Source organism: Pseudorca crassidens, chromosome 2, assembly GCF_039906515.1.
Source record: "Pseudorca crassidens isolate mPseCra1 chromosome 2, mPseCra1.hap1, whole genome shotgun sequence".
Classification (NCBI taxonomy): domain Eukaryota; kingdom Metazoa; phylum Chordata; class Mammalia; order Artiodactyla; family Delphinidae; genus Pseudorca; species Pseudorca crassidens.
In genome coordinates, this window is record NC_090297.1 from 33,277,754 (window position 1) to 33,304,288 (window position 26,535).

General features: G+C 45.4%; 1 protein-coding gene and 1 long non-coding RNA gene across 19 annotated transcripts in view; one reads left to right on the top strand and one right to left on the bottom strand.

The window, feature by feature from the left end:
- The window catches only part of SCMH1 (Scm polycomb group protein homolog 1), a 196,408-nt gene extending 190,099 nt beyond the window's left edge, over nucleotides 1-6,309 (bottom strand). For 6 of the 14 annotated variants that reach the window (XM_067725716.1, XM_067725715.1, XM_067725701.1 and 3 more), the window contains exon 1: nucleotides 6,152-6,211. The gene's annotated coding sequence lies outside the window, so the exon portion shown is untranslated. Of the gene's footprint in view, nucleotides 1-6,151 lie in introns of all 14 variants that reach the window. The other 8 variants (XM_067725717.1, XM_067725718.1, XM_067725712.1 and 5 more) reach the window with 4 other exon arrangements.
- Nucleotides 6,310-6,358: 49 nt separating this feature from the next.
- LOC137218587 (uncharacterized) lies at nucleotides 6,359-20,611 on the top strand. 5 transcript variants are annotated; one of them, XR_010940763.1, is made up of 6 exons: nucleotides 6,359-6,555; nucleotides 6,790-6,888; nucleotides 15,217-15,409; nucleotides 17,636-17,765; nucleotides 19,548-19,607; nucleotides 19,943-20,611. It is a non-coding gene; the product is annotated as an uncharacterized lncRNA (long non-coding RNA). The 5 variants fall into 5 exon arrangements; XR_010940762.1 differs by lacking the exon at nucleotides 6,790-6,888; XR_010940766.1 differs by lacking the exons at nucleotides 15,217-15,409; nucleotides 17,636-17,765.
- Nucleotides 20,612-26,535: the final 5,924 nt, after the last annotated feature.

The following is a 26,535-nucleotide window of genomic DNA, read 5'->3' on the forward strand; positions in this document are numbered from 1 at the left end:
ATAAGAAAACACTTAGAAATGTGCCCATAATACATCAATGAGCAATAGACATAGTGATTAAAATGAATATACAATATGTATATGCTTCAATTTTAAAAGCTAACAATGGTAACAACTATAGTAAATCAGAGGGGAAAATAATGCATCAGCCTTTATATAATTTAAAATGGAAGGAAATTAATATATTACAACTTACAACAGAACCAGCAGGAGGTTCAGACAGCCCAGAGTCTTAAAAAGGAAGTCATAGAAAGCAATGAGTCATTCTGGACAAAACACAGAATCTGTAGTAAGAAGACCTGGTTTTGAGTTGTCATTCTGACATTTACTAGCTATTTGGCATTGGGCACATCATTTAATCCACCTACACCTCAGTTCCTTATCAGTAAATAGAGTTTATAATGATCTGGCATCCTCTCTAACAGGGTTATTGTATGTTTCAAATTAAGTAGAAAAATGTGTGACATACTTCAATAACATGCAATTGTAATCACCTATCCTTCTTCATCTTCCCATCTCCCCAATGGCAGCAATCTGTATAACTGTCATGTTTTTTCCAGCAGGGCTCAGTAGAGCTAGTACAGGCAAGGAGAGAGAGATTAGTTCGGGATTTTGCCCAGACAGGGACAGAAGGACAAAAGAGCAAGGGAATAAAAGATAATGATAAGAGAGTGAATGAAATAGCAAGAGACTAAGAAAATTAAGCTGGATAGGGAAGGAAGTGAAGACAGGCCTTGGTGGGGTCAAAGAAAAGATCTAGTAGATCCTCAAAGGTCAGGCAGAAGAAGAAATTTTGAACAAATCTGCATGTCTTCATTCATAATTTCAGAGGTGGGCCATCTTTGCATGAGAACAAAGCTCATGGTGTGACTAGGGGAGCTGATTAGCTAAAATGATGATCACTTCAGTTGAAGAGGTCAATGTGTTGAAGAAACGATCATCCATGTGAGTACTGAAGCCACTCAGGGTAAGGCCAAAAATTGAGATGGAAAGGAAGACTGTGTGTGCTAAGTCCTAAATGATAGAGAAGATCTATTATATAAGAAGACAAGAGTGGTATAGCCCTTGTGCCAGAGAGCACAGGGATTTTAAGAAGGCAGAGAAGCAGTGGTCTGGAAATGTATGAAATAGTGGTGCATAAAAAATTACAGTCATCATTATCTCTCTCCTTTTGCAAGGAGTGGTCTGGGAGAATGAGCTGCACCCGTTCAGAAGGGCTAGATTAAGCGATCTTACTCTCCTGGCTTCCATTTAAGGCCAGAACACACATTAAAACATCCCATAAAATGGTTAACAGTGTAGAAAACAGGAGTTTCAGAGAACAAGTGGAAAGGTTTGAAAGGGAGCAAAATAGCAGGATTGGGAGAGAGGAAGAGGAAGCCAAGTCAGCACAGGAATAACAGTACAGAAGAAAGACATATGATTGGAGGAGCTGGGACAAAGGTAACAGAGGATAAGACTTGCTGGGTTTATATGGCCAAAGGTTATCAAAATAATTAGTTCTAGCAGTTCCCTGATAGCTAGGGAGTTAGCACTAAGGCCTTGACAATGGTTTGGTTAAATTCCCTCATTTACAGATTGCAGGGGGTGGGGGCAACATCTGAGTATCTAGTATGTACTTATTCACATTATGTAAAGTGTTAAGCCCTACACCCACACCTTTCCTCATTTTATAAATGAGGGAACTGAGGATCACAGAAGCAAAGTGACCAGCCCTGGGTTGTATTATTAATATTCAGTGACACTGAGGACCCAGGCTTATTTTTCAAATCTAAATCAGTATGGCAGTATAAGAAAGAATTTGAAATGAGAACATCTTTAGTCACTTTCTACCAGTGAGATCTTGTATGTTTTTTTAACTCCACTAAGCCTATCTACCAAACAAGGTTATTGCAAAAGATTAAGCTACAGCTACAAAATAAATCCTAGTAGTTATTTTTTTAACTGAAAGCTGGTCTACATAGGAACTTATTTTCAAATGTGAATTTACTTGGTTTATTTCAAACACAAATCCAAAGTGTCTAAATTAATGCCTATAGATTTTACAGATAGGAAACTGAGGTAGAAAGGGAGGATGTACAATCTATGGCTCCCTCGTATATCTAGAATCAAGTCCAAACTCCAAAGTTTCAGGTCTTTAATACTATGGCCCCAGCCCACCTCTCTAGTGGGCTTACTGACTTACACAAATACAATACTTGACCTCTGGCAACTATCAATTTTTAAAAACATATCCTATAATTTCCCCATTTTGGAGCTCCACCTAAATTATTTAATCTATTTAAATTTGTTCTCCAAGGCTCAAATAAAATTCATCTTGAGTGTAAAGCCTAACCTTGTTCCAACTGTTGAGAAATGATGGCTCCATCCTCTGAACTCCTATATCACTTTGCTTTACCTCCCTTAGAGTACTTATTGCCTTACAATTTAGGTAAGCATGAAAAAATTTCATTTCTGCCATCAGAGCTTAAGTCCCTTAAAGGTAGTTGGAAGAGAATTAACATTTACTTTGCATCTCTGAAGTGCCAATTGCTTCTCTAGTGTGTATATACACACACACACACACACACACACACACACACACACATTATTTCATGTAACCTCTGTGACACCCCATGAAGTAGAAATCTATTTTTTACACATAAGGACACTGAAAGTTACAGAGGTTAAACAATTTGTTTACAGTCCTAAGGCTAGCAAGTGACATAGCCTAGATTTGAATCCATCTTTCTAACCCAAAGCCTAGGCTCTTGCCACTATACTCTTCCCAGAAACCATGAGTATATCCTCACTACTGATTGTTTCCTATCTATCCACTGACCATCAGGGAAAAAAAACCTCCATGGACTTCATCATTAAGTATCAGCAGAAAGGATTTGATATAGGATATCTGCCCTCCTACTTTCCAAGAGTTAGAATAGATTCTTCAGAGCCAACAGAATGACTAATGTGAGACCTGAATAAAGATGAAGAGATCAGAATCCTGCTTCTAGGAAGGAAAAGTCAAAAACCATTACTTCTCCATTCTTGTGTTTAAAAATTCCTCCTCCTCTGAGGTTTCCACCACCTGGCTGTATCACTCCTTACCCCTCCTCCTCATCTGTCATCTACCACCCTCCCGATTAATCCCCTATATTCACTGCACCTGGGTCACAATCCCTCTCTTCCCTGCATCCTAGCATCCTAAATCATTTCACTATCCATGCAGAAGACTCGTTCAATACAATAGCCTCGCAGCTCCTTGTCATACTCAGCTTCACCCGACCTTCACCTCTGCTGTACTTCAGCAACTCACACACAGAGACCTAGCTGTCACCTAGAAGAGCTCCACATCAGACAATTTAACTCTAATATTCCACTTTCTGACCACAACCTTTTTTTTCTATCTTACTTCTACATTTGCTCATTGACCTAACTCAAGAAATCACAGAACCTCTAAGTCCCAAACTGAAATCATTATCCAGTGTTTCCTGTCTCAGTTAATGTCACCATCATCCCCCTAGTCACCCAAACCAAAAACATGAGCATCACCCTGGACTCCTCACCCTCTGATCTACACACGCAATCAATCATAAAGCCTCACAGATTCTCTCAACTTCATCCCTCTCTCCTCATCCCTATAACCACATTTAAAAAATGTTATTTAAGCATATCTATAAAAACCTTTCAGTGATAAAAAAAAGTCACCTATTGAATTCATTTCAAGATACTTATGCATACAGGGTCTACCATGACATGGCCTCGGACTGTATTTCTGGCCTCACAACTTACCACTTACATCTTCATCGTTATTTCTTAGCAGTCCCAAACTGCTTGTGGTTTTCTAGGCAAGCCATTCCTTTTCTCACACTGATGCCTTTACTCAAGCTATTCTCTCTGTTTGAAGCACATTTTTTACTCATCTTTGCCTGACTTACTTCTACGTACCATTTAAGACTTGGGTCAGGTGTCATGTCTTCCTCAAGCCTTCCCTCAAGTCCCGGACTAGTCTAAGCACCCTCGCCTTGATGCAACCACAGCATCACAGGCATAGCTCTCACCTTTTATTTTGAGATGACCTATTTCAGCATCTAATTTACCAACTTCACAAGGACTGGAAATGTATCTTATTCATCTCTGTCTACCCAGCTAAACATAGTACATAGCATAGTGCCTGACACATAATAGACACATTAAGTATAGAGTAAATGTTAGAAGATGTTGAGATTACATTTTCAGTGGGATATTCACACCAGTGCTTTCTCACAGAGTTTTTTAGTATTTCCTACCATTAACTCCAAGTCCTTTGAAGGGAAGGAACCAGAGCTTTTCCTGAGTCTGCACAGTTCTGTAAAGAATGATGCTATACAAAGTTTTACCCAACAAACATAACAGAAATCAAAACTTGACGTGTGCTAGAAACTTCAAAACCACTGACCAAGTGAAAAAAATGAAGATATAAGAATAAAGATAAAGAACTAATTCTGACCGCTGTGTTGTCTATGTTATGTGCTTGTCTATGTTATAAAAACAGTGAAATTTTGCTTAGAATATAAACAGCGTCCTGGATACAAGAGCTTGGCACTTTATCTACAAGGTCATCACATCTCTGCTAAGCTTAAAAAATTACTAACCTGCAGGGTTGCTTAGGCAGGGGTTTAAGTTGTTGGTAAAGACACTACTTAAAAACTTAACCCCACAAACCAAGGCTCAGTGATAAAAAGGCAAGTAAAAAATAATGCTGGTATATGAGCAACAACAAAAAAATGTTCTTTTCATAGTAATTTTGGGCCTTGTGTTGGCAGTTAGAAAGAGAGCAAAGAGTTCAATGTAATAAAGCATTTCCCTCTCCAACTAAATATTAAATTGCAGTCTGGCATCAAACTAGGGATGCCAGACTCAATTCTTTCCCAGTGTAGAAAATAATAAGCTCTTCTATTTGCATGGTGCATTCCAATCGATATACATTTGCTCATTTGATAAAGTGTTTATAGACATTTTAAAAAATGAGGGAAACCCCCAAATTTTCCACAAAATAATAACTCTTTTAGTTGGTTTAAACAAACAGTACTAGATTTTTTTTTTTTTTTTTAAGTTCAAAACACGGCACAGAAGTGAGAAACGGAATAGAGTACTTTATATTTAAGCAGGTCAATCCTTGGGGCCGAAAGAGCTTCTTGCAGAAACTTAATAGGTTTTGGGTTTCCTTGGGAAGAGATCGGTTTCCCATCACTGGAGGCGATGTTCAGACTTGTCAAATTATTAGGGTAGAATTTGGGATTTTCAAAGCTACTTTGGTATGGGATGAGGGAAAGGGACCCTGGATGACTTTTAAATTCCCTTCCAGTCTGGAGATGTTTTGGGGTTCACTTATCTCCAGGAAACCCCTTTTCATTCCTCCGGGGCTGGCCCACAGCTGTGCCCACGTGTCCAGCCCTCCTGGCCGCTGGCTCACTTCGGTGCCCAGCGGCTCCCGCCCCCGTCGGAGGTTGGAAACCTGCTTTCCGCGCCCGTTTCCGGCGGCACACGTGAGTTGTCTCGGCGCAGCTCCAGCCGCCGGAGCCAGCCCGGAGGACCGCTGCTGACAGCTCCCCGCCCTTCGCGCCCCCGACCCTCGGATGAGCCACGCTGTCCGCCGACCTCGGTCCTCGCCCGCCCCGAACCGGATCCGGCCGGCGAGGATCCACAGGCATCTCTCAGCTCTCCTGTCCGAGCCGACTGACAGCCCCTCCGACTCCCGGCCCTCGGCCCAAAGCCAACACTCTCGGGCCGACCCAGCCCCGCCGGCCAGAACAGAGAGACCGCCGTTCGGACCGCCCGCGATGCGGACCCTCCAGAGGTCCCCGTGTCCTTGAGTTTCCCTCGCGGGGCCCCCGGGGCGCCTCTACTGAGTCAGGGCCGCGGGCCGGACACTGGGCCCAGCTGGCCCGGCCGCGGAAGCAGAACGAGCCGCCGGAGCTCCGGGCCCAAGAACACGGCGGGGGACGGCCGCTCTCGGACCCCAGACAGGCCGACCGGCCGGGACACACAGACGGACAGTCGGGCCCGAGGGGCGGGGGCAGCGGCCGGGCCGGTCCTGGCGCCTCCTTCTCACCCGGGGCGGCCCCTGGCGGCCCAGCCCCTCAGGGCGCGAGCTTTCCGGGAGAGCGGAGGCGGCCGCCGAGGCGCTTACCTGCGGGCGCAGCGACGACGCGGAGCGGCTCACTCCCTGCCCGCCGCCATGTTTCCGCTGCGCAGCGAGCTAGGGAGGACGCGCGGAGGGGGCGGGCGGGGGCGGCTCCGGAGAGCAGCGGCTGCCGGCCGGCCGGCGGGCTGGCGCGCGGCTGGGGGCTCGACCGAGGCGGCGGCGGCTTTGGCTGAGGCGGGGGCGGGGCGCGGGCTTCCCGGCCCCGCCCCCCGGGCCTCAGGCCGCAGGGTGGCGAGCGCCTCGGCAGTTGGGCCCGCGCGGGGGGGCGGTGCCGGGAGGGCGCCCCCGAGCGCCCAGGGCCCGCTAGCCTCCGCTGCCTCCCGCCTCCTGCCTTCGACCCCGGGGTCCAGACCCGCGTCCCCACCGGCCCTATGCGCCGCTTCTCACGGGTGGGTAAACTGAGGTCTGGAGAGGGCTCGGGTACTTGGGTTCGAGTCCCGCTGTCGCCGCTCCGAGCCCGCGCGTGGGCGGATGGGGGAGATGGCGGACCCAAGAGGTGTCAGGTCAGGTTGGCTGACGCGCGGCGCCGCCTCGGGCGAAGAGCGGCGCTCCGGGGCTCGAATCCCTGCCCTGCTAAGAGTGATGGATGACCTTGAGCGAGTTACCTTGTATTTCTACCCCAGGACCCTCACCTTTAACGGGATAGCATTCAATCCAGAGGGTTGATGTGAGGATAAATAAGTTAATGCTTGTGAAGCCCACGGAACAGTGCTGGAGACCTAGTAAGTAAATGCGTAGGAAATAGAAGCTCCCGCGGTCCCTTCATTGGTTCATCCATCCATTCAACAACTACTTACGCATTGAGCCCCTCCATGTGCCTGGAGACAGGCTCATTCTGGTAGTGAACACTCTTTGCTGCACTCCTATGATTAAACGCCGCGTCCACCTGGATCATCCCTATTTTAGCAGGGAGGAAACTGAAGCTCAGGGAGGTGAAGCTACTTGTCCAAGGTCACCCAGCCAGTAAATGAGTGGAGATTCATCTCCAACCTGACTTCAAAGCCTGTGCTCTGCCAGCAGGGAGTCATCAGCTGTTTGGATGGGTCAAAGGAGGCTCCCTGAGAGTTAAACACTTTCAGGTTGGCTCTTGAAAGAGTCTGCAAGGAGGAAGCTCATTTCAGGCAGAGGGACGGATGTGTGCAAGGGCATAAAGACATATGAGAGCAGATGGCTGGTTGGTGTGACTGGCAGGGTGGGAGTATGAGAGACAGTGTGAATGTGGTGATGACGGTGCTGAAGCTAGACAGGGAAAGGAAGCCAGAACATGGAAGGAGGTCTTTGTGTGCCTAGAATGACATTTAATGTCCTTGTATGTCTACCTTAGAATTTATTTTGTAGGCCAGTGGTTTTCATAGTATGGTTCTGGGACTCCTGGGTGTCCCTGAGATCCTTTCAGGGGTCAGAGAGCTCAAAATTATTTTCATAATAATGCTAAATGCGATTTGCTTTTTTTTACTCTGATGAGCATACAGTGAAGTTTTCCGTAGACTATAGGACAAATGATATTTCAACGCATTAAATGCGGGTACAGATTTGAAAATGCAGCTGTCTTCTTTAAGCCAGGTGTTAAAGAGATTTGTACAAATGTAAGACACCGCTTTTCTCATTAATATTTTGTCTTAGAAATAGTAGACATTTTTCACTAAAAATGTGTTTATATTAACAGGTAATGGATTTCTTGTAATTTTAAATGAATTAATAAAATTTTAGAAATTTCTCAGTTTTAATTCCTAATATGGTAAGTATTGTTAGAAGTAACAAATGGCACATTAAAAAGCTCTTCGAGGTCCTCAGTAATATTTAAGAGTGGGAAGGGGTCCTGAGCCCAAAAGGTTTATGAATGCCTGCTATAGGCAGAAAGAAGCTATTGAAGTTTTAAGTAGGGGAGTGACTTAATCAGACTTTCATTTCAGAAAGAGTTTTCAAGACCCAAGGCCAGCCTTGAGAGATAAGTTCACAAGGCATGGGCATTCTAGGCAGAAGGATAGAAACAGGGAAGTGCAGGGCTGGTAAGCAACAGAGCTAGGACCCAGATGACTCTGGTCTTTTTATTCCTCATTTGGTATCACTTTACCACCTGACAAGCGACAGGATGAGTGTTTTATTCCTTCATTTCCACTGGGTGCTGTGTAGTGAGGCTTTTGCTCGCATTTGCTGTGGACGTTAGCACCCTTTCTGACCCCAGCACACTGCTACCTCTCCTCTTTGCCCGTTTTCTGAGAAGCAGTCCAGTGAGGAAAGCAGAGGAGAGGAAAAGAGGAGGTTACCAATGCTAGTGTGAGTAGGCATGGGAATCCTGGCAGCGGGTTCTCCAGAGCTACACAGCCCGGGTTATCCTTCACATACGTCTAGGGCTCACAAGTGAGAGGGAAAACAATTGTATCAAACCTCTGCTGTCAGGAAAGCCGCTTTTGAAGAGAAGTTCCCCAGAGTGCTGAGAGTCTGTTCCTTTAACATTAAAAAAAAAAGTATCCATATCAGATAAAAATCTTTTAAAGGTATTTTATAAACTTCCTAGCCATCCTTATTTAAGAAACAGAAGTAAACTTAGTATTTTCTTGATTTATTATAAACATGAATTGGTAGCAATCGGGCTTTATTATTAAGCAATCCTCTTGGACTATTGAGTTAAGGACTCTTCCACCTTAACAAATGGCCCCAGAATGCTGTGCTTTTGGGGCTCTCATGGTGCTTCCACAAAGGTTCTGGTTTTCAGCTGCCACTTCTCCTGCTGTCATTATGCCTATCCCTTTTATACCTGCTTCTAATTTGCTAAAGCTGAGAAGGTACATAATCTAAGCTTACTGGAGTTGCATCAAATAGTCAGCCTCTAAGCAAGGGTCTGAGCGACTGTCCTGGGATGAAGCACTGGAAAGGGCAGCTGGAAAGTCAGTAGAGGGGTGGTTGATGATGAGCTGTGGAGTTAGCCTAAATTCCCCTGGTTTCAGTTTCTTCCTCTATAAAATGGGGATAGTCACATACCTATCATATTGAGTTGTTAAAAGGATTAACCCAAAGCATTTAGTCTATATCATCAGCTCTGTCTACAGACCTATTTATTCTTAGCTCCGGTTCCATTAGACAATTCCTGTGGAGTCCTCAAACTCTGTGGGTTAAAGACCAAAATCATGATTCTCCATGCTAAACCTTCTCTTTCTATCTGTTCCCCATTTCAACAATGGCGCCACCATACTTCCGGTCACCCAGTCTTAAAATCATGGTAGTGCTTCTTAAAATTCCTCCCTGTCCTCCACATACAGTCAGTTGCCAAAGCACACTGCCTTTTCCCTAGTCAACGTCCTATTTCCTAGGCTATTGGGGATGTAACCTAACTCTTGACTCTCTTCTCTCCACTTGTCTTCCACAGCTGCCAGATCCTGGAAGCATCCTGTCAGTCCCCAGTTCATAAAACTTACTAAGTCCTTAGTGCCTACAGGACAAAGTCTAAACTTGTTACCCTTGTGTTCAAGGCTCTTTATGATCTGGCCACAGCCTTCCTTTCTAAATTTATTTCTCTCTCTTCTTTATTTACCCTTTGATTCATGTGTAGTTTTCTACATTTGCCCTTTGCTTTCCTTTTCTACATATGCCCTTTGCTACTCTAGGCTTTTTTATATACTGCTCTATGTTCTAGAATGCCTTGCTCTCCACTTCTGTATGTCTAAACCGTAACAATCTTTTAAAACTCTGATTTAATGCTGCCTTTCCAAAGCCTCATATGATCATCCAGCTTGAATAATAAAAACCAACATTTATGTAATGCTAAGTAAGAACCAGGAACTCTTCTGGGTGCTTTATGGGCACTATCTTATTTAATCTTTATGACAATTTAATTTCCACAACAAACCTATACAGTATTATTATGACCTGCATTTTACAGATGAGAAAACTGAGGAACAGGGAGGTAAAGCAACTTGTCTAAGGTCACAGAGCTAGTAAATGGTGGAGCCAGAACGGGAATCCAGGCAGCCCGGCTCCACAGCCCACTTTCTCAACACTATGCCAATGTGAAGTGAGCTCTCCTGCCTCACTCGTATTGGCTCTCACGGTAGGCCACGCAAACCTCTCTTAGGACCTTGGTCACTTTCTGCCTCCTTATTGGTTAACACGCCTTATCTTGTCTACTTACATAGTAGATTTTTTGAGAGTAGATCAGTGTCTGATCTACAGTAGTATCTACTGAATTTCTTGAACCTGGTAAATATTTAGTAAATTCATTTTTTATGAATGTGAAGTCAACAGAACACTATAGCAATAAAAATGAATGATCTAGAGCAGAATTGACAAACAATGGTCCTTGGGCTAAATCTGGCCTGACTTCCTTCAGGCCAAGAGCTAGGAATGATTTGTTTTGTTTTGTTTTGGACATTTTTTAAATGGTTGAAAAAAATCAAAAGAAGAATATATCATGACATGTGAAACTTACATGAAAATGAAGGTTTATTGGAATCCAGTCAGGCTTTCTGTGGCTGCTTTTGTGCCACAGTAGGCCTTCTGACCTGTAAAGCCTGCAATATTTACTCTCTGGCCATTTCTAGAAAAAATTGCCAACCCCTGATCTAGAGCTACATGTAATAACATGAAAATGTCTTTAAAACGGCACTGAACAAAAAAAGGATAAGCAGTATGATGTTACTTATATAAAGTTTAAAAATAAGCAAAACAGTACCATTTTTTTAGGGACACACATACCCATGCAGTAAAAGTGTAAAGACATGCGTGGAAACAGTAAACAATAAATTCAGGGGAGAGGTTATCTCTAGGGTTTGGGGTGGGCATGCCATTGCGGGAGGAGTACACAGGGAATTTTAACTGTCTGTAAGCAAGGTGGAGAGTACACAGCATTCCTTGTGTTAAAGCATTAAAACATAACATAAACGTAACAACAACATAAAAATGTTTCATAAGAAATGAATAAATGAGGCTCAAGGACTTTTTAACTTCTATTTTGGCTGGTTGAAAATATGTTTGGCTTTCACCTATAGCTAAGGTGTTACAGTGACATATAAATGTGAAGACCCCTGTTGAGATGGTGTGGCGTGAGTATAGGTATGATTTAGAACTGACTCTCAAGTCACACAGAGATCCCTGATTAATGATCCTCTGGGAACAATGCTCCTTGAAGTCCACCTAAGACAAGTCTGGGAGAAGGTCCCATCCCCACAAGGCTGGGGCCTCAGCTGGGGCAGCTAGGGCTAGGTGGCTTGCTTTGTCTCTGGAACAGACCTTGGAGTGCTGGACTGAAGGGGAGCCTCCTCTTTTTGTCTGGGCATTGGTCTCAGTATCAGTCTCCCCATCTTTGGGAAGAGAGAATGGACAGAGTGTATCCAGATCCTGATCTACATCCAGGTGCTCATTTGCATCCCTGTGTCTCATTTAAACACTCATTTGATGGAATTTTAGGGAGTACCTGTCTTGTGAATAGCCTTCAGGCTACAAGGATAACTAGATGCAGCCTGAACCAAGGAGCCCACAGTTGGGGAAACTAGTTTGTAAACAATGAATGAAAGGAGAGTGTTGTAAGTGCCTATTGCTTCACAATGAGTTACCACAAATTTAACAATTTAAAACAACAGTCATTGATTAGCTCACAGTTCTGTAGGTTAGAAGTCTGGCATGGTGTGGCTGGGTTCTCTGCTTAGGGTATCTCATGGCTGAAATCAAAATGCCAGCCAGCCATCTCCTTAGCCAGAGGCTTGATTAGGGAAAGGTCCTCTCTAAGCTCCTTCAGCTTCTTGGCAGAATTTGTTTCTCTGTGGTCACAGGGCTGAGAGCCCCACTGTCTTGCTAGCTGTTAACTGGGGACCACTCTCAGGTCCTTGCCATCTCATTGACAGAGAGCCTCTCTCATATCTAATCGAAGAAGAGAATTCTTCAAATATCTCCTTCTTCAACCAGAGAAAACTCTCAGCTTTTAAACGATTTGTAATTAGGTCAGGTCCATCCAGAAAATCTCCCTACTTAAGGGCAACTGTGACATATAACCTAATCACTGGAGTAAAATTCATCCTCTTTACGGTCGCAGGGATTAAGCAGGACGAATACACCAGGGGACCAGGAATCTTAGGGTCCATCTTAAAATTCTGCCTCCTATGCCCAGTGAGAAATGTTCTCTTAAACGTTTCTCTGTGAACTCCCCTGGCAGTTTGTAACTCTTTCATAGCAAGATATGTATTGTATCACCATTATTAGGACACATTTAAAAACACCTTTCCTAGGATGAAAACTTCTTGAGATCAGAAACCTTGTTCACACCTGTAGCTCTAATACCTCAGACGAGGCTTTGCATGAAGGAGAGATTCCTACATGTTTGCTGAAAAAATTAAAAGTGTACATATTATCTTTTGGATCCCTGCTTCTTTTTTAGAGCCAGATCAAAACTCCTTCTGACACTTCTCAAGAAGGATTAATAACTTCCTCCTCTGTGCTGTCACTTGGTAACATCTCTGTATGAAGTGTGTCACCTTGAAGTATCTTAAGTTAGACAGTAGTTTTCTTGAAGGTAGTACCTCACTTGTATTCCACTTAGTATCCCAGAGCACAGCACATCATAGATTTCATTAATTGCTTGATGTTTGAAATTTTTAAAAGGAGATGTAAGGGGTTTAAAAACCCAGAGGCAGATGGAGAGTGGATTTGGGCTATGACCAGACCCTTGGAAAAGAGTCACAGCTGGTGGTAAGCCAAGAAGTACAGAGGCAATGGACAGGGAAGAAAACAGGCAAATCAGGATGTAATATTTTTTTAAGAAGGGATACTAGAAAACCTCAGGTCCGCTGTTTTATATATCACATTAAGGAATAACCCTGCAGAGCCCTCCGTAAAGGAGCGCAAGAAGGAGCAATTATTCCAGGATTGACGATCGAGGAGCAGTGCTCTACTTTTACCATGTTGCTGGGTGGACAGTGACCCCGAGGGAGAGTTGTTGAGTGAAGAGGAAAAACGACCTCTGGTGCTTAAAGAAAGTGGGGATGGTGGTGATGGGGTGAGGCACTGAAAAATGTGTGAGCTCTTAGCCTCCTCCTTGATTTGGATGTTTTCCCTTTCACATCTTCTCCTGGTTGTCGGCCTTTTGTGACTCCTTTTTTGCTTTAGGGCTGCCTAAGATCATTAAATGGGCAGTTTAAACAGATTTCATCTGGTTGCTAAGTTTGGGATCAGAAGAATGGTTGGACATTTTCTGACTGATTCATCGGGAGTCCTGAACCTTCTGGAAGCAATTAGGAGGATGGGATAACAAGGTCCACTACTGGAACTAGAGGTGGGCTTGATACCACTGAAGCACATGCCTGAGTGTAGGGGAATAATGCTGGAGAAGCACAGGATGACAGAAGGACCCCAGTTCTCCTTAAATGATGGTCTAAGGACAGGTTCATTTAGACTATGCCTCTGATTGCTTTGCTCACAGCCCATGTGTTTACTGGCTGGCTGGCCAGCTATTGAGTGCTCCCTGTGCAAGACCCTTGGGAGAGACCCCAACATGGCACAGCACTTCCCCTCAAGGAGCTTACAGTCCCATGAGGAAGAGTATTATAATACAAGGCAGGAAGTTCTAAGTGCCATGAGGGAAATGCAATCAAAATGATGCAGTGTTTGGAAGAGACTCAGTTTCATAGAGAAGGAGGACTTGAATGATGGGTAGGGAAAATTGGAGGCAGCAGAGGGAGCATTAGGGGAATGGGGCATTGTATGGAGAAGGTATAATGAGCTAGGGACAGAAAACTGAAGGGCACATTTAAGAAACGGCAAATAGTTTTGTGTGGCTGGAGCCAAGGGTCCATATTGGGGAGATATAGTCAATAACCTGGACAGAGGGAATGAGGGTTAGCTATGGCGAGTCTCAGCTATCAGCTAAGAATCCTGAGAGTGGGTTGGGTAGGGTGAGCAGAGGATGTGCAGGGACGGAGGGGTGGGGAGGTCAGGAGGGGTGGAGAGGGCAGAAGGGTGGCGGGGATGGTGTGGGAGGGGGCAGGTGGAGGCAGCAGAAGTACAGCTTTTGGTTGCCTTTGTCAGGCTCTTGCTGTTTCTTTTGCCTGGAATACCTCTGCTCAGCCTCCTCTGACATTCTGTGTGCCCTGTGGCCCATCACAAAGCCATCTCTTCCAGTAAGCCTTGCTTTGACCCTCCAAACTGGCTGTGATCTCTCCCAACTCGGAGCTCCCCACAGCTCACCATCTGACCCTTTCCACAGACCTTTTGTCACAGCCCACCCTGCCGGACAGCTATTTTAATCTGTATCTTTTTTTTTTAAAGATTTTTTTTTAAAAAAATTATTTATTTTATCTTTGTCTGCGTTGGGTCTTTGTTGCTGTGCGCAAGCTTTTCTCTGGTTGCGGTGAGCAGGGACTACTCTTCGTTGTGGTGCACGGGCTTCTCATTGCGGTGGCTTCTCTTGTTGCAGCGCATGGGCTCTAGGTGCGCGGGCTTCAGTAGTTGTGGCACGGGGGCTTAGTAGTTGTGGCTTGCGGGCTCTAGAGCACAGGCTCAATAGCTCAGTAGTTGTGGCTCACGGGCTTAGTTGCTCCGCAGCACTTGGGATCTTCCCGGACCAGGGCTCAAACCCATGTCCCCTGCATTGGCAGGCGGATTCTGAACCACTGCGCCACTAGGGGAGCCCTAATCTGTATCTTTTTTGTATCCTACACACATTATATACTTGGTAAATGTTTTTAAGTCTGATAGAATTCACTTCCTCTTAAGTATTCAGACTGTAACTCGCCACTCAGGCCAGAGGCTGAGATTAGACAGGACCTTGGAATTCATGTTGACCTCATTTTACTAGTGAGGCCCAGAGAGGTACAGTACAAGGTTGCACAGTGAGTTAGTGATCTGAAACAATGTATGTGAAGGTTGTATCACAGGGCCTACCACACAACAGACAGTTAGTACTTTTGTCTATCTCTCTGCCTCTAGAGCTTTAATCAAACACCAAACTGCTTGTAATTCTTCCCATCCTTTATGGGAACTTTATGCTGTTTCTTGCATTTGAGGTTCTGCTTATACCTTCTACTTTCTCTTCTTCCTTTGTCTCTTCTTCCCACCTTCCCCAGGTTAACTCCTACCCATCAATTAAGATCACTCTGCGCAGGAAGCTTCCTCGGATCCCTTCTCTTCCATCCTCACCGCAGAATGGGCTAAATGCCTCTCGTCTTGCCCTCCCAGCAGCCTGGAGAGCATTGCCCTTGCTCGATCGCATATGTATCCTTTGTGTCTGTGTCTGCCACCGGATGATAAGCTCAGAAGGTTGGAACTCTCCCTGTGTTCTTTAGTAGAGCGGTCCCCAACCTTTTTGGCACCAGGGACTGGTTTCGTGGAAGAACAGTTTTTCCACGGACAGGGACAGGGGATGGTTCAGGCGGTAATGCGAGCGATGGGGAGCGGCAGGTGAAGCTTCGCTCACTTGCCCGCTGCTCACCGCCTGCTGTGCGGCCCGCACACCAGGACGTTGGGGACCCCTGCTTTAGGACACACCCAGCTCCTCATACCATACCTGGAACACAGCAGCGCTCAGTAGATCTTTATGGAATGAATGTGCACAGTGGGGCCCTTCCAGGCCCAGGCCCCAGACTGGAGACAGGCTCCTCATCATCTCCTCTGTAACTCACAGGGCCCCAACTAGACTGGCTGCTCAGATTCTGATGGTGCAAGGGCTTTGCAGAGGAATGCTGAGCCTCAAACCTCACTGTTTATCTAAGACACTTCTGCTCTTGTTCCTCTTGTAAAATACCAAATAAAAATAGTTCCAGGAAGCTATGTGGCTGAGAAATGCCAGGCTCTGTCTGAGCTCCTAGATAAAGGCTGTTATTTTTAGGAAGTTGGTCATTAATCCAACCTGCCTTTTCTCTGTGCTTTGGTTCCACACCCTTCTATAGGCACTGATTCTTTTTGTCCTCAGTTGCCCTTAAACCCGGTAACTGGAAAAAAAATTAACTTGACAGCAGTTGTTGTAAAAATGATCTAAAGGTATCAGTTGGCCACAAGCTCACTTTGCGCTCTGGGCTTGTGACTTTAAACTTACTCTTGAAGTGCTTTACCAGATGGCTGGTATCCTCATCTAAAAGATGAGAGAAATAATACCTACCTTACCAGATTATTGCAAGAGTGAAAGAAAATAAGATAGACAGAGGCTCCTGGCACACAGCAATGGTTAAAGAAATGCTACATCTAAGTCAGAGGTTGTGGCCCTCTTACTGTGTTCTGCTGTGGTCAGACTTCATCTGGGCTGTTGAGTTTTGTCGGTGGGACTCGTATTTTACAAGAGTGATGTTGACAAGTTGTCACCCAGAAAGAAGCAAATGACCAAGACGATAAAACTCTGGATAACAGACTTTATAAGAAACAGCTGAAGGAGTTGGGAATACTTAGCCTAGAAAAGAAAAAACTAGGACTAGAATGTCATAGGTCAAGGCTGTAGATGGGTCTTCAAATAAAGGAAGGATTAACATTTGGAAACGGATTACACCTCAGTTCTATTTCCTGAATATTTATGGAACATCTATTATGTGCCAGGAACTGGGAATGCAAAGAAATACCATCGCGGTCCTCAAGGATCTTAGACTACAAAGCACCATGACAATGCAAAAGAGGCTGTTACAAGAGGTGTACAATGTGCTGGGAGAAAGCAGGAAAGAGGCAAGTCTCTGATTCTTCAGAGAGACTAGGGAAGCATTTGCCAAGGAGGTGACATTTGAAGGGACCTTAAAAGGAAACTGGGAATTCTTTAGGCAGAGAAGGAGGGGAAGGGCATGCAGGCAGCAAGTACAGCATGTTCAGAGACAGAAAGGCATCCTCAGGGAGAAGCTGGGATGCGCTGGAAGAGTAGAGGGAAGTGAACCTGGAAAGTCCACTCGGAGCCAGATTGTCAAGGGCCTTGGTTAGTAATCTAAAGAGTTTGGACTGTTTACGTCGAGTGGTATTGGAGAGGCATCAAAGGCATTTAAGCAGGGGATTTTTATTTTAAAAGGAAAGCTCCAGAGTAGCGTGCTGAAAGGGCTTTGTGGAAGAGAGACAGAAGGCTGGGAGATGGGGGAGTCTCGGCATTCTGGAGAGTTACACGCTGGCTTGAATCTTCCACTTACCATGGGTGAACTTGGGCACGTTATTTAAACTTCTTTTCCCAGTCTTATATTGGGATGATCACATAAATAAGTGAGCACCATTTAAAGGACACATAATCCATTTAAAGGATCACATAAATAAGTGAGCACTCTTAAAGGACAGAGTAGGTAGAGAAACAGAATTCTGCACAATGAACCTTGGAGTCATGGCCAAACAACAGAATAAATTCCCTCAGGAGAAACGGATATGTTCACTGAATATGTTCAGAGGGTATTTCTTTGGTGGAAGGGGGGTTGAACCAGATAAACCTCTAAAATCCCTTTCTACTCTAAGATTCTGTGACTCTTAATTTTTTTTTTTTTTTTTTTTTGCCGCGTCACGTGGCATGTGGGATCTTTGTTCCCCAACCAGGGATCGAACCTGCACCCCCTGCACTGGAAGCACAGAGTCTTAACCAGTGGACCACCAGGGAAGTCCTAAGATTCTATGATTCTATCACCTTCAGCGCCTAAGTACTTAAGGACACAGTCAAGAACCTGAGGTTTGATATAACCTTTTAGTATTGACCTTGTGGAAAGCAACCCATTGAACCCAAAGGAAATGAATCTTTGAAATGAACATCTATTAACTGAAGTGTGCAATTTGAAAAGACCCACCCTCAACTGACAACAGTCCCTCAGGAGTAAGTAACCATAGTACAGGAAAAGGAGCACTGGATTTGAAGCTTAGAGGTCTATGTTCCAGTGTCAGAAGTTAAGGATTTTGCTGTATGGTCTTTGCAGCTCATTCCCCATGTCTTGGCCTTAGCTTCTTCATCAGGAAGGTGTGGAGGCTGAACTTCTGAGGGGTCTTCTATAACTAACATTCTAGGATTCTTGGAGTCTAAGTTATTAAGGCCATGAAAATCACGGAAGTAAAAATATTAAGAGATTCCAAGGATTCCCACAGCAGCAGTATCACTCACAGGTTATACATATGTCTCATTTTAACAGCATCAAACTCCATAAAGTCTATTCAAAAATGTGTCACATGCACTGGGAGTGAGACTCAGGTAACATTCTCCTTAGAATCAGAACTTTGGAATTCAGTGCATTTTAATGCTCAGCATTAACTTAGTTGCAAATTGGATTATTTCATATTTCTGGTTGAGAGAAAAGGCACTTTCTCCAGTATGGCAACAGAAATAAAAACATCAGTCATCTGTCACAGAAGGAAGAGATTGTTTGATCTCTGTGTTACCTTCAGGGCTTAGATGCCGCCTTACCTGGGAACAGACAAAAATGTAGATCAGGCGCTAGGACAGCCCTGCTTTTGTACGTGCCGTTCCCTCTGACTGGCATATCCTCCTGGCCAACCCCTGCTCATCCTGTTTGAAGCCTCCCCTTCCTCCTTCTCTGTTCAATAGAACAGTTCCCTCCACTCACTGCTCCCTCCCCCAGCACCTCATGTCTGTCACGGCACTCATCTCAGTGTATGGTGAATGTTGCCCGCATGAACAATGGTTCTCTAGGAATGGGGACGGGGCACGTGCCAGGCATATATAGCCTCTCACATAATCCACACAGGAACATTTACGGAGTAGGCACTGTTATCCCCACCTTAGCTGAGGAAATGGAGGTCAGAGAAGTTAAATAAGTTGCTCAAGATCGTACAGCTAGTAAGTAACCGAGGCTGGCTTTGAATCACGCCTTTTCTGTCTCCAAAGCCCAGTTGCTTTAGATTTGTCATGCCCTTTCCTTGCCTTATTCATCACTGTAACCTGAACTCTGAGTAGAGGACCAGCCTTGGGTGTACATCAATTGCAATTGTCGAATGACTATTCAAGTCTGGTCAATCAATCAGTAACTATTTACTGAATGGAGCAAAGTGCTGGGAGAGCTACAGAGGAGAATGTAATTGGCTGGGGATTGAGCTAGCCTTTCCTTGACTTGCCATGAGCTTCTGGAGACATCTGCTTTGAAAGAAATACTCTCATTAGCCTTGGTGGTGTCTCAGCTCAGCAGGAGAGGCTGTGGCAGTCTCTTGACAAGGCCAACTGTCAGAATAGACTTGTTTAAACCAAATAAGTTACACATCTTTCTAACAACCCTGCTTTAAGGTCCTAGTGTCACAGGAGAAACAGAATTCAAAAACAAGTATAAGGCATGCAAAAAGGGCTGATGAGAGGCTGGTCAAGATTCTGAGAGAGCAGAATGGAGGGAGTGATTAATTCTGCCTACAAGAATTAAGGAGGGTGTCACAGAGAAGGTGGCATCTGAGCTGGGACTCAAAGGATAAGTAGCTGTATTTATTTGTTGATTTGTTTTGTTTGTTTATTTCCTAGACATAGAAAGAGAAAGACCTTCCTGATGGAGCATATGCAAAGGGACTGAAGGACCCCCAGGTAGTTGCAAATGGTTCTTTGTGAGGGGAGTGGGGTTGGCAAGGGGTGAGACAGAAAAGCTCCACTGTGCCAGGTCATCAAAGGGCCTTGAGTGCTGTGCTAAGGACTTGGATTTATTCTGTAGGTATTCCAAGACATTCCAGTGGTCACTGAGCTACATCTTCAGAGTCACCTTAATTTTTGTCTTTTGTCCCCAAAGTTCTGACAATAAGCAGGAGAGAAGCAGTAGAGTATGGTGGAGATTAGGAGTCAGAGGGTTCGGAGTCTAGTCTGATTCTGCTGTATTCTTACTGGTGACTCTGTCTCTCTGGGCTTCTGTTTTCTCGTATGTTAAGTGAAGTGGCTAGAAGATTTTTCAGAACTATACTATCCCACAAGTCTGTCTATCGACTTCACAAGGAAGATCCTTCATGAGGTTTGTCTCAGCTCCTGTGATGGACAGACTCTTGAAGAGGTCACCCACCATCCTGCTGGCATTCATGACTTCATGTAATTCCCTCCCCTTGAGTGTGGGCAGGGCCGGCGACTTGCTTCTAACCAACAGAACATGGCGAAGGTGATCAGACTGATGGCAGGCATGTTATTACATAAGTGATTACATAGTTACATGACAAAATTATAGCACCCATCTTGCTGGAGTCTCTCTCATACTCACTCCCTGGTTGGCTCTGAAGAAGCAAGCTGCCATGTTGGGGGATGCCTATTTTGGGGGACCCATGTGACGAACTGCAGGCAACTCTAGGAGCTGAGGGGGCAACTTCCAACTGACAGCCAGTAAGAAAGTGACAGTCCTACAACTGCAAGGAACTGAATTCTGCCAACAACCTGAGTGAGTGTGGAAACAGATCCTTCCCCAGGTGAGCCTCAGATGAGACTGCAGCCCTGGCCAACACCTTGACTGCAGTGTTGTGGGACTCTAGACAGAGGACTCAGCTAAGCTGGTCTTGGATTCCTGACCCATAGAACCTGTGGGGTAATAAATATGTGTTGTTTTAAGCCTGTAAGTTTGTGGTAGTTTACTATGCAGCAGTAGATACAGTTCCCCATCCTAACACTTGAAACTCCTGACCCCAGGTCCTGGGCTCTATTCACAACTCCATGCCACCTGTCTGTGAATAATCCCATACCAGTATCTACATGTATCTGTGTGTGGGTGGTCTTGTCTGTCTATATCTATATGTAGATCATTCATTCATATTCAATCACAGACCTTTAGGAAATACCTATTATGTGTGAAGCACACAGAGATGGGTAAGCCCAGGGCCTGCTCTGAGGTGCCCACAGCCTGGTTAGGGAGACAGGCCATGCTTCTAGAGCTGAGGAGGGCCCACCTGCAAGGGTGAGAGAGCTAAGGAAATAAACGTGCAGCTAGCACTGTGTAAATGAGTTTGCCTTCCCAGCGTTATCTCGTTTGAGTCTTGTAAACCTCTAAGGTAGATGCTAGTTTTACAGAGGAGGCAACTGAGCCCCAGAGAGGTCAAGGGACTTGCCTTAGGTCACTAACCTAGTGTGGATCAGATCCAGGACTCTAACCCAGTTCTTCTGACTTCAAATTGTTTAGATAATTAAGTATTAACTATACATTTCCTACGTGTTAATAAATTCTACTGGAACATCTAGTGGGCATGCTTACCTAGAACTCTCTGGGAGGTGACAGGGTGGAATTTTGTCTGATTCCAATGTCGATAGACCAGTGAGCTCTCTACCGTCAGCTCAGGGATGGGGAATGAGGACGGCAGCACACCTGGGCCTGTCTTCACTCACCCTCGGCAAACACACAGTGGGCATTCAAGAAATAGAGACTGGAGTGCATTTTCTATGAGGGCCTAAGCTTTGCCCTCTGTGTCTGAGGAGTCATTTTACAATGACGAGGATGCAGAGCAGTGATACTCAAACTCAGGAACCAAAAGAATCATCTGAGGAGACCTGGCAAAATGCAGGTTATGGTCCTGCCTCCCGGGATTCGGCTTCAGTGGCGCCCAGGAAATATTTTCAACGAGACCCTCGTGATTCTGACACAAACACATCACAGATCACAAGGATGTTGCTCATAAAATCACAGCCAAGCTAGGTTGAGGATCTGTTTGCCTGGACCCTGATGGGAGCTTTTCCTGACCATCTCCCCACTGACATTTATAATTCCTTTTCCTTACAGCAGAGAGGAAGCCAGTGGTGTTCTGGTAAATGTTTTAACAACTGGCTCTCTGGGGAGAAAAACAACAAACACACACACAAAAATCTCTGATTTATAGCATTTGCCAATTTTTTATGGTGTAAATAGTCACACCATGGCTGATATCAAGGACCAAAGGGACATCACTGAACACTGAATTGGGAGGAGATACATGCCATTGCCCTTGTAAGCTGGTAGGGGCCAGCTCCAGCAACCACTGGAGGAAGCCCAGATAGGACAGAGCCTCAGTTTCCCCACTTATAAAGTGGTAACTCATCAAGGGCTTCTGATCGCTGATGGATTATGCTTTGCTCACAACCAGTTACTAGGCCTTACCTGGGCCACTGGGGCTAGAGAGGCTGCATTCAGGTGGCCAGGTGCCAAGACACTCAAGGATGGAGGGCAGAGCAGGCCCAGCACTGCTCATCCCTTCTTTCCCAGGAGGGTAAAGGAGCTCGTGGGCTGGGTGTAAGGAGCATGGGCTTTGGAGCCGGTACTGCTTCAAGTAATGGCCCAAACAGTTACCAAACGTCTGTGACCCTCACTTTCCCTATCTGTCAACTAGGGGAAATAATGCTGTACTTACCCCATAGAATGGTCATGAGGATTAAGTGAGATAAAGTCTGGCCTGTGGTTAGATTTATGTAAATATTAATCTGCCTCCTTGTCTCCATTTCTTCCTTTGCCCACGAGAGTTATTTCCCAAATTTTACCGAAGCCCAGTTAGACCAAAGGGCCAATTTTGTTCGTAAGCAGAGTAGTAAGTCACCCAGGCTGTATACTTGAAGGAAAGATGCTTCAGACAAGAATTTATATGTATAATATATATGCATATACCTATACATACATATGTGTGTGTATGTGTGTGTCCCTCCACTATTCTATCATGGGGACTGAACTTCCACCATTTAAATCTTGATCGCTGCCCCACAGCAGAAGATCACGAGGAACACACCTGTAGTCAACAGGGTTGGGTTTATCACTTGCTGCACGAAGGCCATGGTGCTCCTTGTAGAAGCCTGCGGCATCTCAGAAAGAAACTGGTAGGAGGGGCTTGCTATAAACAAGAGTTTGCTCTGGGTTAGGCGCTGTCAGAAGGCAGAGGCAATGGGGTGATTCAGTACCTTTATTTTTATCTGAGAGAGGGACTGGAGGAGGGCAAAGGCTGTGATTGGTGCAGAGACCACCATCACTCGTGTTGCCCGGGAGAGGGAGATGTCGGTCACTCTTATGATTTTGTTTTTGTCTGTATTTGGATGTGGTGGTATACTTTTTGTCTCGCTGCATCACCATTACAGCGACCTTGTCTGGTGTCGGTGTTCTGTGAACTTGTTTATGTTTGCAGGAGAACGCCGTGGCCTAGCTGTGAGGGTCAGGCCAGCTGACCCCTCACAGGGCTGCTGTTGACTTTCTTATTTATTAACAAACATTTACTGATGTCTTTTAGGCATGGTCACACATATTATCTCATTTAAACCTTACAGCATAATCCTGTGAGGGATAATCTCCATTTTATAGGTGAGAAAACTGAAAGGTTGAGTGACTTTCCAAATTCACCCATTAAAAAAACACACACACAGATGTTTCTGGGGACTTGAATCCAGAACTGTCCAGCTCTGAGACCAGGGCTCATTCTATTAAGCTGCTCCACCAGGAGTGAGGCCCTGCGGAGGCCAAGGATCACCCCAAGGCCTCCTTTGCTATCTGGAAGAGGCTGCCGTTCCTGGCAGGACTGGCCCAAGGCCTTGACAACTCAAAGCGAGTGCTGGACACACCAGGGAGGCACATGACTGGCGTTCAGTGGGCACAGTGGTTTGGCAGAGTGGAGAAGGTGGGCACCTGGGCTCTTTCCCATGTGACCTGGGATAAGTAATTTCCCCACTTTGGTCCTCAGTTTCTTTGTCTAATGATCTAAGAGCCCCCGAGTTCGGGAAATCTATGAATACGTGTTTTTGAGTGAATGTGTGGAATGAATGAATGAATGAATGAATGAGAGTCTAACCAGAAATGGATTAGATTTTCTACAGTCAGTATTTTGTTGTGTTTCTCCATCTTTCTCCTTTGTCTTGTTTGGTTGGTTCCATCCTTTTCCTGTCCTCCCCTTTGGTTCCTACCTCTGCTGCTCTCCCAGCCCTCCCTCCACCGTGTCTACGGCTCCCCTGTACACTCCTGGCCTGGTGGCCCAGCAGCTTCTGACATGGCTGCATCTCCCAGCAGCACCTTAGCCTCAGCGACCTCAGGCCTCATTTCCAGCTGTTCCTTCCATGGTCTGTGGCCGCCTCCAACCACCGTTCCCTGCAACCCCCTACAGCCCTGCCCAAGTTGCTGAGCCAGGGGTCCCTCAGAGTCAGGCCCTTAGAGGAGGCTGGGACCCACCTTAGATTTGACCAAGTCCAACCTCCTCAGGCCCAGAGAGGGGGCACAATTTACCCATAGTCACACCGCAGCTGAGCATGAGTCCCAAACAGAACCCAGGCATCCTGATTGCTAGTAACAACTCCTTGTCTTCTGGGAAAGTTTGTTTTTATTTGAAACTTGCAAATTGTTGTACATTCAGTACGTTGATCCCAACACGTTTGCTGACCTGTCTCCTGTATTGGGTTCTGGAGATAGGAAGAAGAATAAAACACTGTCTGTACTTCCAGGGGATTCTAGTCAAGCAGGGAGACAAATAAATAGATAACTACATCATGAGTGCTCTGGTAGCTAAGTAGACAAGATGCTGCAGGAAGATGGGGGAGGAAACAAGGAAGTGCCAGGGTTGGAAATAAGGTCATGATGTTTGAGTTGGGTCTTGAAGTATGGGTAGAAGTTTACCAAGCAGAGAGCAGGTGAGTGTGGGGAAGGGGAGCTACCTAACCTGAAGAAAGGCATGGAGCCATTGAAGAGCAATGGCCGAAGTCTCCAAGTATGATGTGGGGGGAAAAAAATGGCCTAGAATAAGAAGGATTTAGGTTCTGGTTTCAGTCCTGCCAAGGAGTCACTGGATACCTTTAAGCACATCACTTTGTGCCTCAAGTACCTCCTCATCTTGCCAGGAGGATGCCCATGAGGCCTTATAGCTGTAGAGCTGCTCTATCTAATATGATAGCCACTAGCCACAAGACACTATTTAAACTTTAATTAATTTAAATAAAATGTGGTGTAAAATTCAGTTCCTCAGTTGCACTAGCCACAAGCTACTGGTGAAGTGGCCTCCATGTTGGGCAGCATAGATATCAAATACTTCCATCATCTCAGGAAGTTCTATTGGACAGAGCTGCTCCAGCGGCCTGGGATTCTGGTGGGGGAAGGGAATTATCCCATCCCATCACACAGCAAGCTCTCCAGCCTCCCCACCTGCCTGTTGAGGAGGAGATCCCTAAGAAGAGGATGGAGAGGACACACCATTCCACTGCCCAGCCCTGGTTCCTGCCTCACAGAGACCCAGCAGAGGGGACAGGGTCTTTGGTCCCTTTGTCAGTGCATGCTATTTTCTGATTTAGCTACAGGAAAACCTATCACAGTGCCTGACCTGTAACAGAGGTCTTTGTAAATGATCAGATAGTGTACTCCCACCCCCACCCCCATTCCCTCATGAGGAAACAGGTCCAGAGGAGCCCAGTTTAGGACATCTTGAGTGATGGAACTTGCGGTACAATAGTGGTCTTTGGGCTGAAGCATTTCAGGTTTTATTTAAGTTGTAGCCCATATGATCCTGGGAGGAACCTGTGCGTCAGACAAATGACATTGTCTTATCTGTGGCTACGTGTATGATCATGTCTTGGAGCTTGCAGGAATAAAACAGTGGAAAACCCTGTTTGTGATGCACAAGACTTTCATGTGATCTGGTTTAATGGTTTAGCAAAAATGAATTAGGTAGCGGATAGAATGGATATTTTTAAAAAGTAACATGAAAGTATTACCTATTCTCTACCAAGCACTGTTTTGAGAGGGTCTAAGAGCTAACAACCCCGTGAGCTCGGGAGGTGAGCACTTTCATTATTCTCGCTTTACAGACAAGGAAATGGAGGCCAGGGTAAGTGGCTCACCCAAGACATCACAGCTATTGAGTGGCAAAGCTGGGGCTCACCAGCACAGTGACCTCAGAGCCCAGATTGTGAACCCTCATCTAGACCCCTCTCAACTTGGCCACTGTTGAACATCAGGACTTAAGGGAGGCTTCGGGACCGCGTAGTCCCGTCCTTGTCTTTAATTATGGGGTTGCCAAAGACCACAGAGGGGCATTGATCTGCCCAAGGTGACCTGGCCAACTTTTCATGGCAAATCTTGAGCCCCAGTGTGGGGCCTGACTCCTGTTTAGTGTTCTCTTTGCTTCGCTACTTTAAAAGGGCCTAATAAATAAAATGACCACCTGAGCATCTTCTGGCTGCCCAGCTTGTGCTGGATGCTTTTGTGGAAAAAGCTTGCACTTGCAAAGGGAGGTCCTGGAATCAAATCTTACCTTGATGGTTTACCCAGTGACTTTAAGTGAGTCACCTTTTATGTCTTGGCCTCAGTTTCTTCAGATGAAGAATAAGGATGTAATTGCCTTAAGGGTTAAAGCGGAGTGCCTGGCACAAAATAATTGCTCAAGAAAGAGGAATGGATTCTGAAGACCTAGGGCCTGCCTTCTACAATCTGAATATGGAGTCAAGACTGTCATGCAAGGAGGGATTGAGGGACAGCAGAGAGCAAGCTTTGTTGGTAGATCAGACAATGAATGTTAGGACAATTAATGTGCTGTTGGCTCTGTCTGGCAAAGGAGTCTTTAAC